This window comes from Tamandua tetradactyla, chromosome 21, assembly GCF_023851605.1.
Source record: "Tamandua tetradactyla isolate mTamTet1 chromosome 21, mTamTet1.pri, whole genome shotgun sequence".
In the NCBI taxonomy this organism is placed as follows: Eukaryota; Metazoa; Chordata; class Mammalia; order Pilosa; family Myrmecophagidae; genus Tamandua; species Tamandua tetradactyla.
The window spans coordinates 52,814,711-52,829,084 of record NC_135347.1 but is presented as its reverse complement, the minus strand read 5'-3'; the positions used below and the strand labels follow the sequence as shown (position 1 = coordinate 52,829,084).

At 38.4% G+C, this 14,374-nt stretch overlaps 1 protein-coding gene and 1 non-coding gene across 3 annotated transcripts in view; both read right to left on the bottom strand.

The window, feature by feature from the left end:
• ARSB (arylsulfatase B) overlaps positions 1-14,374 on the bottom strand; it is a 191,507-nt gene that overhangs the window by 101,225 nt on the left and 75,908 nt on the right. The window lies entirely within an intron of this gene.
• On the bottom strand, positions 3,649-3,764 carry LOC143665852 (U5 spliceosomal RNA). Its single transcript, XR_013167247.1, has one exon. It is a non-coding gene; the product is annotated as a U5 spliceosomal RNA (small nuclear RNA).

Sequence of the window (14,374 nt, the reverse complement as noted above, 5' to 3'; positions counted from 1 at the left end):
TCCAAAGGTCGCTGACTGGTGGACTCTTTGCTTCTCATGGCTATATCATTCTCTGCTCTCTCAGAATCTCCTGGCTTTCTCTCTTGTCATTGTCTGCTGTCTCTGAATCTCTCTCATTCTCCAAAACGCTTCCTCTTTTATAGGACTCCAGTAAACCAATCAAGACCCACCCAAATGGGTGGAGACACATCTCCACCTAATTCAGCTTAGCAATCACTCTTGATTGATTCACATCTCCAGGGAGATGATCTGATTAAAGTTTCAAGCATACAGTACTTGAACAATTGCCTCATTTTCTTCATCTTTAATGTGGAGATAATAATATTACCTCACATATTATGGTACAAATTAAATCACATCATTTATGTAAATGGTTTGGCAGGGTGCTTGACATGACATAGGTGCTCGACAAATGGTAGCTACTGCTATCGGTGTTTTTAGTTTTCACAACCCTAACAGTTTAGTATTTCAACTATTTTATTGGTAAAAATAGACAAGGTTTGGAAAGGTCAAACAGCTAGTAAGTGGTAAAGTGTGGATCCAACAAAGGCTCTCTGACTCCAATCTGGGCCCCTTGTGCCCCTGGAGTGCCGCGCTCCCGAGGTCCCTAATGTAAAGTGGGTTCTCAGCTCCATCTGTGCTTCAGAAAGGGCAGCAGAGAAGAGCCTTGAGCTAATTGAGATGAAGGTAATAATTCCTCAACACATGGGCTGACATCAGTCTCAACATTTGATATCAGAGACTTACAGGAACCTTCCCCTGAGCACACTACATCTCTTCTGGGCAAAAGCTCAAGGTCCAAATATGCACTCATGTAAGTTTACTGAATACACATCCTATTTCACATTCAAACTGAGCAGACCTGTATATTCAAAAAAGAGGGCACCAACTCTACACAGAGGGAAGTTCCTCCATGTACTCCATTTATTTAAACTTACAAGGAGGTGCTGTTTATGTGAGACAAAAATCCACTGGAAAGAAATACATTTACATTCTACCCAGAATATCAAGAATGAATGGGACAGACACTATTATTTCACTTTTGTTTTCTAGATTGCTATAAATGATACAGACTCCATGCTCACAGAAGATTCCTGGGTCTTACACTGTCTTCTTTTTAGATAGATAGGTCCTATGAGATATTATATAACATGTCCTTCAGTTCCACATATTTGTTAGTGCTCAATAAAACGTTACTGGATGCTGGCTATGGTGGAAATAAGAGTGGATATGAAAGGGATAAGAGTGGCTGGGTCTGGAATCTGATTCTAGAAGTAGCCCTTTGATTATGAGTCAGGAAGGAAAATATCCTGGGCTAAAAAGAGAATTTGGCCACTGTTGTTACTGTAGGGGCTGGAAGGTGTTTTCACATATCATTAAGGACGGATGCTGATGATGTGCGTGTGACTGTTTTTGCCATTAGCTCACTGTGATGTTTTTGCCATTAGCAATGATAAGTGATTCTATCATCGCTTATCATTGTGGCTTCCTCCTTCATGTTATCAAGAGCAGTCCAGAGAGAAAGCACTGCCAGTTGACATGCCTGCAACTTCACTTGGACTTCCTGTCATAGAGCCAACTGCAGATTTAACAGAGTGAAGATGACAATTCAGCTTTGCCAGGGGGCTTGCACCTCTGCAGGTGGCACGTGCTAGGCATGTTCTGCCTTCCAGAAGGATTCAGAGCAAAGTGAGGGTCTGGCTGGTGTTTGCTGCTGACTCAGCAAAGAGGCAGAATCCATCGAATTAGGCCTTTAGTTAGTTAAGTGTGTGAGAAATAGGGTTCTGCCCATCATTTCCGGTACAGTCTCCAGAATATTTCAAAGGGTTGGCTAAAACTTAGAGTAACAGCAGGAATAAAATAAGCTCATTTGAAACAAGGTAGAAGAGGGCTTTCCTATATTGCTTACTTATGTCTGACACAAAATTAAAAAAAAAAATTACCAGTAGACCAGCCACCATTTCAAATACGTTTCTTCTCATTTCCCTCCAAAGTTTCTTTTTGGCATAACTTATTTTTTTTTTCTTCATAACAACTCATTTTCAAGAGAAAATTTTCTTGTTTCATTTGCTGACTGACTTGTTAAAAAACTTCCAAATCAAAATACGATGACGCTGAATAATAAAGGAAGTTATGAACCATTTTTTTCAGGGAAACAGGTTTTCAGCAATGTTTTGGCAGAGGGAAAACCTAATTATAAAATCTTTGCTGTCTAGAGAAGAAACAATAAAATAAATGTCATCATATACAGACTGTAAATCTCACTTATTGAGTAAAAATAATTAAAAAAGACATAAAAAAAAAAAGACATGGAAAAACATCATTCAGCCAAAGATCGGAGCAAAAACCTTATTTGTCATTGTCATATCTATGACAGTGAAGCCTCATCCATATTCAGCTGATAAAAGTAAGATGAGACCATGATCACACATTAGTTTTTAGGACCACTCCCCAAGCAATTTAAACAACTGGCTGTGGAGCTGCCCTGAACCATCACGGAAAAACCTTGCATGGATCCTTCAAACTGGGCTTTCCCAGAACATCGTCTTCCCCTTCCTTCCATAGGAGGAAAAGCAAAGAAGGTTCCATTAACTTGCACTAGGGCCTGGACCGCCCTCTGAACGAGAGTGTGTCAGATGAGTAGGCAACATGATTTCAAAGACAAAGAAATCCTTGTCCAAAAAAAAAAATACCTACTTGTTGATTGTTGACTCTTTGGGATAAACTTTTTTAATTGCTAAAATGCAAATCCCTCTTGGAGAGTTAATGCATGTCATAGTAGTCATCTAAGTTACACACGTAAAGTAACTTGCACACTGCTTCCTGTTCCCGCCAGAGATGTTTTTGTAAAGTCCCAAAACAATCAGGCCACATCCTTGGTTAAAGACCCCTGCTTGCTTTCCAAAAGCTTCAGGAAAAAGTCCAATCTCTGAGCCCAACACACAGACTGCTTCCCATCTGGCCCTAATCTGCTTTTGGGCATCAACTCCAGCCTCTCCCCATAAAACACCCTGTTCTCCATCACATAACTAACTTCTACTTGTTGTGAGAATATGTCATGCCCTTGCATGTTAACTCTGTGTTTGTAAACTTTGGTTCCTTTGCCTAAAGTACCTTTCCCCTTCTTCCTGCCTAAATTAAATTTTACGTCTCAGGTTAAATGCCACATCTATGTGAACTTTTTCTAAAAATTAATTTTATTTACACACATTCCACGTCCATGAAACATACACCCTCCCTTCCTCCATCTCCTAAAAGCTCTAAATTCACTTTCTGTCTCCGTGGATTTGTTATTTCTAGACACGACTTATAAGTGACATCATACAATATTTGTCCTCATGTGTCTTGCTAACTTCACTGATAGTGTTTTCAACGTTCTTCCATGCTGCAACATGTCTCAGAAATTCATTCTTTCTCATGCCCAAATAATATTACACTGTGTGTAATATTATTTTGTCTATCCCTTCATTTGTTGATGGACACTTGGGCTATTTCCATCTTTTGGCTAATGTGAACAATGCCATTATAACAAGTATCTGAGAACATGTTTTCACCTTCTTTGGGCATATATTTAGAGGTAGAATTGCTGGGTCATATGGTAATTCTATATTAAACTAAATTAAATTTATTTTTATTTTTTTTTAATTTGGCCTTGTCAAAACAAGACCTCAAAAAACTGTTTTATAACTCGCTGTTGTTTCTCTCCACGGAAATCTTTAGTAAAAGGCGAAAGATTTATACGATCTGAAGAGAAACCTGAGTATCTATATTTAATTTCAGTGAACTGCCATATTGCTTTCTGCAGAGACTGCACTATTTTACATATCCACTAATAATGCACTAGAATTCCAATTTCTCTGCATCCTCTCCAATACCTGTTATTTTCCATTTTTTAAAATTATAGCCTTCCTAATGGGTATGAGTGCTATCTCATTATGGTTTTCATTTGCATTTCCCTAATGGCTAATGATATTAACCACTTTTTCATATGTTTGTTGACCATTTGTATATCTTCTTTGGAGAAATGTCTATTCAAGTCTTTTGCCCGTTTTTAAAATGGGCTGTTTGCTTTTTATTGTTGCATTGTAAAAGTTCCTTATATATTCTAGATATATTTATCATATAGTTTACAATGTAATATACAGTTTAGAACTATATAGCCAATATATAGTTTACAATTATTTTCCCCATTCTGTAGTTTTTTTTAAATTACAGAGTTCCCATATACCACCTTCCTTCAGACAGTTTTCAGATTATTAACATTTTGTGTTAGTGCAATACCTTTGTTATATGATGAAATAATATTATCATAATTATTAATTATAGTCCATAGCTTATAGTATGGATCACTCTTTGTATAGTTGTATGGCTTTTTAAAATTCTGGTAACATATAAACAACCTGAATTCTCCCATTTTAACTACTTTCAATTATACAATTCAGTGCTGTTAATTACATTCATGATGTTGGACTACTATCACCACTAGCCATTAACAAAGCTTTCCATCACCCAAATACAAACTCTGTACCAACCATGTATTAACTACCATTCCTCATTCCTACCCCTGTGCCTGGTAATCTGCATTCCAATTTCTGACTCTGAATTTGCATATTTTAATTATTTCATATACGTGAGATTCATATACGAGTTACACTTTTTGTGTTTGGCTTATTTCACTCAACTGTAGGTTGTCTTTTCACTTTCTTGATAATGCCCTTTGATATTTTAAAAAATTGTATCTTGATGAAGTCAAATTTATCTACTGTTTCTTTTGCTGCTAGTTTGGTAGCATATCCTAGAATCCATCACTAAATCCTATGTCATGAAGATTTGTGCCTGGGCCCTCTTCTAGGAGTTTTATAGTTTAGCTTTTGCATTTATGTCCTTAATCCATTTCGAGTTAATTTTTATAAATGTTCTTCTGTGAGCTCATTACTTACTTTCTCAGTGTTTATCTTTCCACCGCATTATATATATATATATATATATATATATACACACACACACACACACACACACCTTTACCTTAGCATTTATCTCTGTATATTGATAATAAGGTGTTCATGGGTTTTTCTCCTCCATGGACTCTGCCTACAAGGACAAAAGCAGTATGTCATTCTTCTTTGTATCCTCCAGGACCTAGCATAGTGCATGTTACGGAGAATGGCTCAAAGTCTTGGAAAAAATAAATGGAGAAAAGACCACAAAAATAAAGGCTGGAGGCACTGAAGATTAACTTTGGTTACTTCACAGATTTTTTGGAGTCTAGGTCCACCCACTCTATGACCTTGACTTTTCAGAGGCTTTTTGGTGCACAGATGCTGCTTATTCTACAGGATACTAGCAAAAGGACCCTGAGGATTAAGACAGATGAAACCTACAAATACCAGAACGGCTTGTCCAATATGGTACCTGGTCAATTTCAGTGCAGTCAAAGGGGGTGTGCAAGAACATTTTAGGTAACGCCAGTCCTGGTCTGGAAGAGAGCACGCACTCACCTCTTCACCTAATCTTCATTAAGTGCCCACCATGTACAGGAGACTGCTATGGGCTCTGGGCAAATGGAAGCAAAACAGACAAGGTCCTCTCTCTACTGTGGAGTGAGTGATAAAGAGACAGGCATTGACCGAGGTGGGGACAGACAGGCCAGTGGGGATGGGGAGGGAGAGGGCCTGGCCGGGTATCTCAGAGGAACTGAATCTAAAGTGGGGAAAGAGTCAGCCTTGTGACACCAGGAAGAAAAGCCCAGCCATTGGGGGCAGGAATTTCAGGGGCTTATTCAATTAGACATCAGATTATGGAGTGTTCTGCTGAAGATTTCTTCTTAAAGATTGAATTAATTATATTCTTAAGAATTCTTTGTTGCCAAGAGTTAAGGGACTCTAGAGCTGGTGACTAAATTAAAGCAAAAAGATGTCCAATTGTTTTGTGACTGTCGTCACTTTTCTGTCATCCTCCAGCCACAGTCATATTTCATTGATAGTAATGTGGCAGCAATTAAGAGCTGTGACTCTGGGCAAGCTACTAAATCTCTCTGAGCCTAAGTTTCTTCACTAGAGAAACAAGGATATCAACAATACCTATCTTTATTACACTGCCTGGCATACAACTAGTGCTCAGCCCTAAAATTAACTACTTTTATTGAGGATAATCAGCAGCAGCAGTAGTAAAGTTAGCAAGGCAAACCAGACTCCTATCTGTGTATTTATTAAAGATATACTAGATTTATGTATTAGACTTACTTTCTAAAATGCCAAGTGTTGGTAAGAAGAAAGCAGTCTAAGCATAGAGCCTTCCTAGGTTGCACTCTTTACTCTAGAGAATTTCTTCAGAGTCATAAAAACACAATGAATTGTGGGGGGGGGGGGGGTTGTTATTATTCAGTCAGAGCCATGATGGCTATATTCTGTTTCCAGGAGTTTAAATAAAGCACACCAGCTATCAGAGAAAAAGGCACAATAGCTATACCTTGTGATTCAAATTAAGCACCAGAAAAAGAAATATTTGTTCAAATATTCATTTAAATATTCATAGGGGTCTTGCTGCAACACTATATTTCACCAGTGCCTTTAAAATGGTTTGCAGCATTCAGTACCGACAGGTACTTTACTCACAGTTGGACACTAATCTGATTATACATCTTGATTAAAAGCATTAGCAAGCGGAGTGTTCCTGCTGAGCTAGCATTAGGAGGATTCTGATGGAAGGGGAGTAGCAGCCAGACACCAAATGACTGGGACAGTCACCAGAAGAGTTGAAGGTTAAGAAAGGTGGATGCCTGGGAAAGGGTAAAACCAGGATTGGATGGGGGTTAAAAAAATAAAAAAGATTATAAATGGTTGTTGCAAAAGCTTTCCTCATTTTATTCAGGCTGATGTTATGGCTTACAATGATCAGATACCAATGGGAATTTATCTTCCCTTTAATATTTATTAAGGATGAAAAGCCTGTTGAAAAACTGAAAACATTGGTCTCTAAAAGGCAAAATGGAACTGGGAATTAGAAAACAGTATCCAAATAACTAAACTTTTTTTCTATTATGGAAAGCTGAGATAGTCACATATCTTGGCGATCCTTAGATGAAATTTGCAAGATAAGTACAAAATGTGAGTCGCCTCTCACCTGGGAGTTAGGGCCCTGCTGAGTTTAATCCCACATTCTAGAACCCCGACCTCCCACCTCCCAACAGGTAGCACAAAAGCCCTGTGTTTGGGATATTAGGGCAAACAAAAGTACCAAATTTTCCCACCCTTTTTACAGCTGAAAACTCTCCAGGTTTTCCTTACAGTTTGATCCTGAAAGAATGCTTGGTATTTTTTTTACTAATGAAGGTATGAATTTCAGCACAAATTACAATTTTTTTTTGTCACCCCGAGGGTATATTATAATCTACTCATGGGTTATTTGGCTTCCCTTCCAAACCTGAAACCCCTTTAGTGTGTCCAGATAATTTTTTACTAGAGTGCTATTTAATCTTTCAGTAATGCCAATCCAGATGTAATAATTAGGGAAATATCATGAAAATGATAGAGAGACCGGAAGGTTCAAGGACAGCAGGAGAGAAGCGAAAATTCCATTTGCCGAGAAGAAAAAGTAGACTTTCCAAAATAACAGGTATACTAACAACAGGTACCATGAGAAAGATGGAAATTCAGATTAATGATTTTACAGAGAGCAGTAAGCCAGAGAAAGCGAACACATTCTATCTGGGCAAGCATCAACAATTTGTCTTTATGTTTCCATGTACATGAAAATTTAAATGTTCTGAATTAATCCTTGAAGAAGAAACAAAATTTTACTGAAATTGCTGCTCAGTAAGTAGTGAGATGTGCTTTTAGGATGACTCAGAAAAATCAGTGAACCAAACTGAATGGACGGGGTTTTTATTTCTCCAGAGCTGTCCTTGGGAGTTGTGCCAATGGTAAAGGATTTGACCGGTGTGTGGGTAACTCATGGTGGGGGAGACAAACCAAAGCCACAAGACCTTTAATTAGCACAATCCTCCATGAAGAAAAATGGGAGAGTGAAACATTTAACACCAGAAACAAAAACTCAGTACACCTAAATATTAAGAAGCTTGTCAAAAGAATTTCGAGGATTGAATGGACATTTGATTAAGGTATAAGAAAACTTTCTCTTTGGATGTGCAAATGGCACTTGCGCAAAATTCAGAGTAAAAGAAACGGAGGAAACCGAGTGTGCCCACGGGGCCAGTGAGGCTGGGGCTGGGCGCGGGGTGTGCCTGGTGGGTGAGGGTAAACCCGAGTGACCTTGAACACGTGGAGCCAGCTGCCAGCCTGTGGGGAGTGAGGCTGGGGGAGGGGGAAACCTGGGAAGCAGCCTGTGTCTCTGAGCCTGATGAGAGGCAACTGGCTAAATGTAGCATTTTAGCAAGAGACAAAAGGGAGGCTGAGAGAGAAAGGTTCACCAGTATCTGGGGAACTCAACATCTGAATAGCCTTGAATAATGAAAAAAATCAAACAAAGGAAAAACCCCAAACAGAACAAACTAATCAAAACAAATGCCCTTGAGTAACCATGATAGGCCTCACAAAATCCACGCAATCAGGTTTTAACTATTTAGTGTTAGAAATGATTCTGACAGTATATATGGTTTGACACATTCTAATATTATGTCCCATATCATAGCAGACGCATAGCTGCAAATTAGGAAGGCACATACTGCTGGAAATGGTCTGAATGGCAAGAGTTGGCAGCCTAGGAGTGAGGGAGGAAGTAGAAAAAAATTTAAACGTAGACCACAAAGTCTCTTCAACTAATGATGCTGGGAGAACAGGATAGCCATACGCAAAAGAATGGAAATGGATTGCTACCTCATACCATATAAAAAAATTAATTCAAAATGGATCAAAGACCTAAATGTAAGAACCCAAACTATAAAACTTCTAGAATAAAACACAGGGAAGCTTCTTCAGGATCTTGTGTTAGGCAATAGTTTCTTAGACTTCACACCAAAAGCATGAGCAACAAAAGAAAAAATACATAAATGGAACTTCAAAATTAAAAACTTTTAGGCACCAAAGGACTTTATCAAGAAAATAAGAAACAATCTACAGAATGGGAGAAAATATTTGGAAGCCATGTATCTGAAAAAGGTTTAATACCCAGAATATAGAGAGAACTCCTATAACTCAACAACAAAAACACAAACAACTCAATTGAAAAATGGGGAAAAGACTTGAACAGATATTTCTCCAAAGAAGAAAAATAAAAGGCCAATCAATACATGAAAAGATGCTCAGTGTCATTAGCCATCAGGGAAATGCAAATCCAGACCATAATGACATACCACTTCAAACCCACTAGAATGGTTACTATTTAAACATCAGAAAATAGCAAGTGTTGGAGAAGATGTGGCGAAATAGGAACACAAATACTGTCTGTGGAAATGCAGCAAGCCTGCAATGAGGAAAGTCCCAGAAGAAAGAAAGGGGCATAGAGACTATTCAAAGAAATAATTACAGAAAACTTCCCAAATTTAATGAATGACGTACACATCCAAGATGCTCAATAAGCCCCAAACAGGATAAATCCAAAGATACCCACAATGCAACATGCTGTAATCAAACTACTGACTGCCAGAGATAGAATTCTGAAAGCCAGAAGAGAGAAGCAACACCTCACACACAAGGGGACGTCAGTATGATTAAGTGCAGACTCCTCATCAGAAATCATTTGGGTAAGAAGGCACTGGGAGGATATATTTAAAGTACTTGAAGCAAATACTACCAACCAACAATTCCACATCTGGCAAAACTGTCTTTCAGATATGAAGAGAGAGAGATTTGTATCTTATCAGACACAGATCAAAGATGGATCAAAGCTGCTTAACAAAAGAAAAGATCTCCAGTAAGGGTAATGACAAGAATCAACAGAAATACCCATACTATTTAATTTTTGGTCTGTAACTCCATTTTTTATTTCCTACAGGATCTAAAAGGCAAATGTATAAAATGGAGTGATAAATTAATGATATTGGACAAATAATGTATGTCTTTCATTACATTTGGGAAGTTTTCAGCAATTATTACTTTGAATAATTGTCTCTCTGCCCCTTTCTGTCTTCTCCTTCTGGGATTCCCTCAATGCATTTATTGGTATGCTTGGTGGTGTATAAGAATATATCTTTATGACTTGGGGGGTATGCTAAGTTTTCTTAAAACCACTAGTTATTTTTTGGCATGGGCAGACTCTGGGGATTGAACCCAGGTCTCTGGCATGGCAGGTGAAAATTCTGCCACTGAACCACTGTTGCATTGCCCAAACCAATAGTTTTTAAAATGCATTTATGTTTAAAAACTGATAAGATACAGAGTGGTGTGAGAGTAAGCAGAATGATGATATAACATCAGAGGTAGGCTATGCAGGAGAGAATGCAGCTCTGTCAGTTCATGGGCTCTCTCCATCCTGTACTTTTTGCTTTTTGGATGAGAGGTGGGTTAAAGAAGAAATCCTACATTCAGGAAATCTCTGTCTGATATCTCAAGAATGTATACATTCTGCTTCATGGAAACTGCCCAGGTTGCCCACTCAGTTGCATATTTCAGAACACAGACGAGGATATATCTCAGTAAATTCTTCCAGACAGGGCATTTTAAATAAAACCCCAGTTATCAAAATCCAGAGCTTCCAGGACATGTCAAACTCTTTGTTCTTCTTTTCACCAGTCTATCAGATTGACTTAGTTTCTTTTAAAAAACAGTAGGTCTTTTCTGGAGTCAATGTGTCTGTCTTTCTCACAAAGCCCTCAGTAGAGAAGTAAGGCCTTTTGTGGAAAGCAAACCTTACAAAACATCTGCTTGACATGTGAGATGCAAAAATCTTTTTTGGGAATGTTTCATATGTACCCAAAGAGAATGCCTCAGTGTTTATTTCATTTTTGGCTTCCTGCAAGTTTAAATATGTAATGAAATAGAAAATGACTTCAAAATAGATAAGAGATTACATGAAACATTTCCATACTTATGTAGTCACGAAGATTTTATTAACTCTATCAGATAGTACATGGAGTATTAGTGATTTATTTTATATTTAAATATATTTAAAATTTTATGTATAGTAAAATTCACTTATTTTGGTGTTTAGCTCTATGAGTTTTGGCAAATGGATAGATTCATTTAACCATCACCACAATCAAAATATGAACCATCCCGTCATTCCAAAATAACTCCCAATGCTACTGCTTTGGAGTCTAGCTCTCTCCCCACCCTTAACACCTGGAAAGAACTTATATGCTCTCCTTATCTACAGTTTTACCTTTCCAGAATATCATATAAAATAATTATACAGAATGTAACCTTTGACTCTGGCTTCTATCACTCAGCATGACACATCTGAGATTCCTCCATGTTGATGTATGTATCAACAATTTGTTCCTTTATACTGCTAAGTAGTATTCCATTGTAGAAGTGGGTTTGTTTATCTACTCATTAGTTGAAGGACAGCTCAGTTTTTTGAAATTATTATTAAAGCTGCTATAAAAATCCATGCATAGGTTTTTGTAAGAACATAATCTTTCATTTCTCTTAGGTAAATACTCAGGAGTAGGACTGTTGCTTTCCATATTTTTTATTCATCTTTAGCTTTCAGCAGTTTGATTATGATGTGTCTCAGGGTAGTTTTCTTTGTGTTTGACTGTCTGGGTTCACTGAGTTTCTTAAATTTATAAATGTATCTTTCATCAAATTTGTGAAGTTTCTCAGACATTATTCGGGGATTCAAATGATAGGAATGCTAGATATTGCTCCATAGGTCACTATAGCTCTGCTCATTTTTTTTTTCTATCTTTTCTTTCTCCTTTGGATTTTATCATTCTTATTGCTCTGTCTTCAAATTCACTGACTTTTTTCTCTCTATCACCTCCATTATATTAGGCCTATAGCTTGGATTTTTATTTCAGATATTGTACTTTTCAGTTCTAAGGTTTTCATTTGGTTCTTCTTTTTTTTTTCTGTTTCTTTCTCTGCTGGGAACATTTTAAAAATGTCTGGTTCTATCTCGAGGAGAATGGCTATGTTATAAAGGTTGCATTAAAAATTTTTTTGTGATATTTCTAACATCTGGGTCATCTTAGAGTTGGCATCTATTGAGAGTCTTTTACCTTGAATATTGGTAAGATATTCCTGGTTCTTTGCATGATGAGTGATTTTAGATAGTATCCTGGACGTTTTGAGAGTTTTGGGAGACTCTAGATCCTGTTACAATGCTCTTGAGGAAGATGATTTTTGTTTGTTTGTTTTAGCAAGACAATTAACCCAGTTAGATTCAAACCACAATTTCTGCCTCACCTTCTGTAGGCAGTGGCTCTAATGCAGTTTAGTTTTTAAAGCTTCTTCTGTGATGTTTGTCTTTGTCCAGTGCATGAACCATTTAGGGGTTAGTCTGGGATTTGGGCAGTGGCTCATATCACAGTTGAATTCTTGAAGCCTTTGCTTTGCTTTGCTTCTTTGGGTCTGTGTAGCATATGTGCAGCCTGGAGGTGAGCTTGTGATTTATGTCAGTTGATGTCATGCATTTTTGCATAACTGAGGCTGTCTTTGGAGTTAAGCAGCCAAAGAAAAGAGAGAGAAAAAATAATGGGGTTTATCCCATACTCTTTGAACAAAAGGGTCACTTTTTCCTGATTCTCTGGTCAGTGACATAACTTTTCTTTTGGGGTTTTAAGTGCCCAATGCAGGTCCTCTATAGGGGCTGGCCTTGGGGCAGAACTGGGAGAGAAAATAGAGGAAAAAGGAAAAAAAAAAATAAACAGAACAAAAACTTCTGCATTATTCTCCAGCAAGGGATCCCTTTCCTAGACTTCTAGCTAGAAATTTGGGGTTTCTCCATGTGATTTTGCTGCCAATGCTTGCAGCATAGTTCCATAATTCCATCTGCCCTGGGGTCAAAGCAGGGGAACACAGGAATGAAACACCACATAAAATTCATCCCTGATAGAGGGGATTATTTCAGTTTTTACTTCATTCCCACTTGCCTGCTTTGTTCACTTTTTAGAAGCCTCAAGTAGTTGCTTTCCATATTATGTCCAGAAATTTTAGTTGTAATCAATGAAGAGACAGGCTGTCGTTGGCTCATGCCATCTGGCCGGCAGGAGAATTTTAATGATTTTAATTAGAAAAGGCCAATGGGACTTCTGTTGTCTGGTCTGGATTTTTTTTTTTTTAAACTTTGCCTGAATTAATACAGAACCAGAATGAATGACACCTCATATCAGGCAAGAATAAAAAAGAGGAAAAAATTACTTGAAAAGACTTAATTAAGCACCCCCTGTGCGCCCACTACAGGGAGCACAGGGGGGCCTGACAACAGAGGCTCGACAGGTGGTCCCTGCTCTCAAGGGGTGCGTCATCTGTGGAACTGAACCAGGTCCTTGTGAAAAATGCAGGGATGTATCCAACTAAAGACTGGAAAGAACGGAGAGAAGGATGCGATAGTGAAAGTGGGGAAAATGGAGAGGTTGTCATGGGGACAGTCCCACTGGAGCTAGATTTCAATGGAGAAGGAAAGGCACCTTCCGCCAGAGGGGAAAGGGACCAGATGGGGTAACTCTTCTTCTAAAGTCGGTTTGGTGCCTCTTCACTGCACACTGAGTACATTTTCCCAAAAGGACTAAGAGGCGGTTTAAGGGTATTTTATTACCCCTGACCCTGTTCCTCCTTGAACTTCTCTCAACTTGGTGTCAAGGGCTTCCAAGACTTTGATTCAGAGTGAGGACTGGAGGCCCAGTTTTGCTCCAGTGAGTCATGAGCTCTTTCCCAGGGAGTCTTGAATTACCACAGACCAAATTCTCAATAATTGCTGTAACTCAGCTGGTTGCTGGCATTGCTTGTATGTTTTAGTTGAGTTAAAGCACTCGGAAGTTTATTTTTCTTATTTTATTTGGGTTTATTCCTATAATCACAAGGGCAGTGTCTTTATTCTAGGACAGTATCTATTATATCTGAAAAGGATTTTTTATGAAGTATTCAGAAAGGCTCTGCACACAAAACCCCTGCAAGCAGACAGCCTTGAAGGAGGGGAGGCCACGTTAGAGCAGTTGCACAGATGGCATGCATAAGCAAACAGGGGCCAAGTCCATTGTGAGTTTTTCCTTGCAGCTGGTGTGGAAAATACCTATACTGGTGACTCAGTGTCCTTGGATTTCTAGCTTTAAATTACACCAGGGGAGAGGGCATTTTCAAATGGTGAGCACATGGGAGACAGGCTAACTTCAGTTAGTTTTGAGCCCATCGTTGTAAAACAGAAAGTTAAAAAAAAAGAAAAGAGGATTTCTGTCACATTCACAGCATCTAATCTAAACCAGTACCGGGACAGCTGGCACAGCAGCAAATCTGCCAGAGAGGCGGTGTCTATT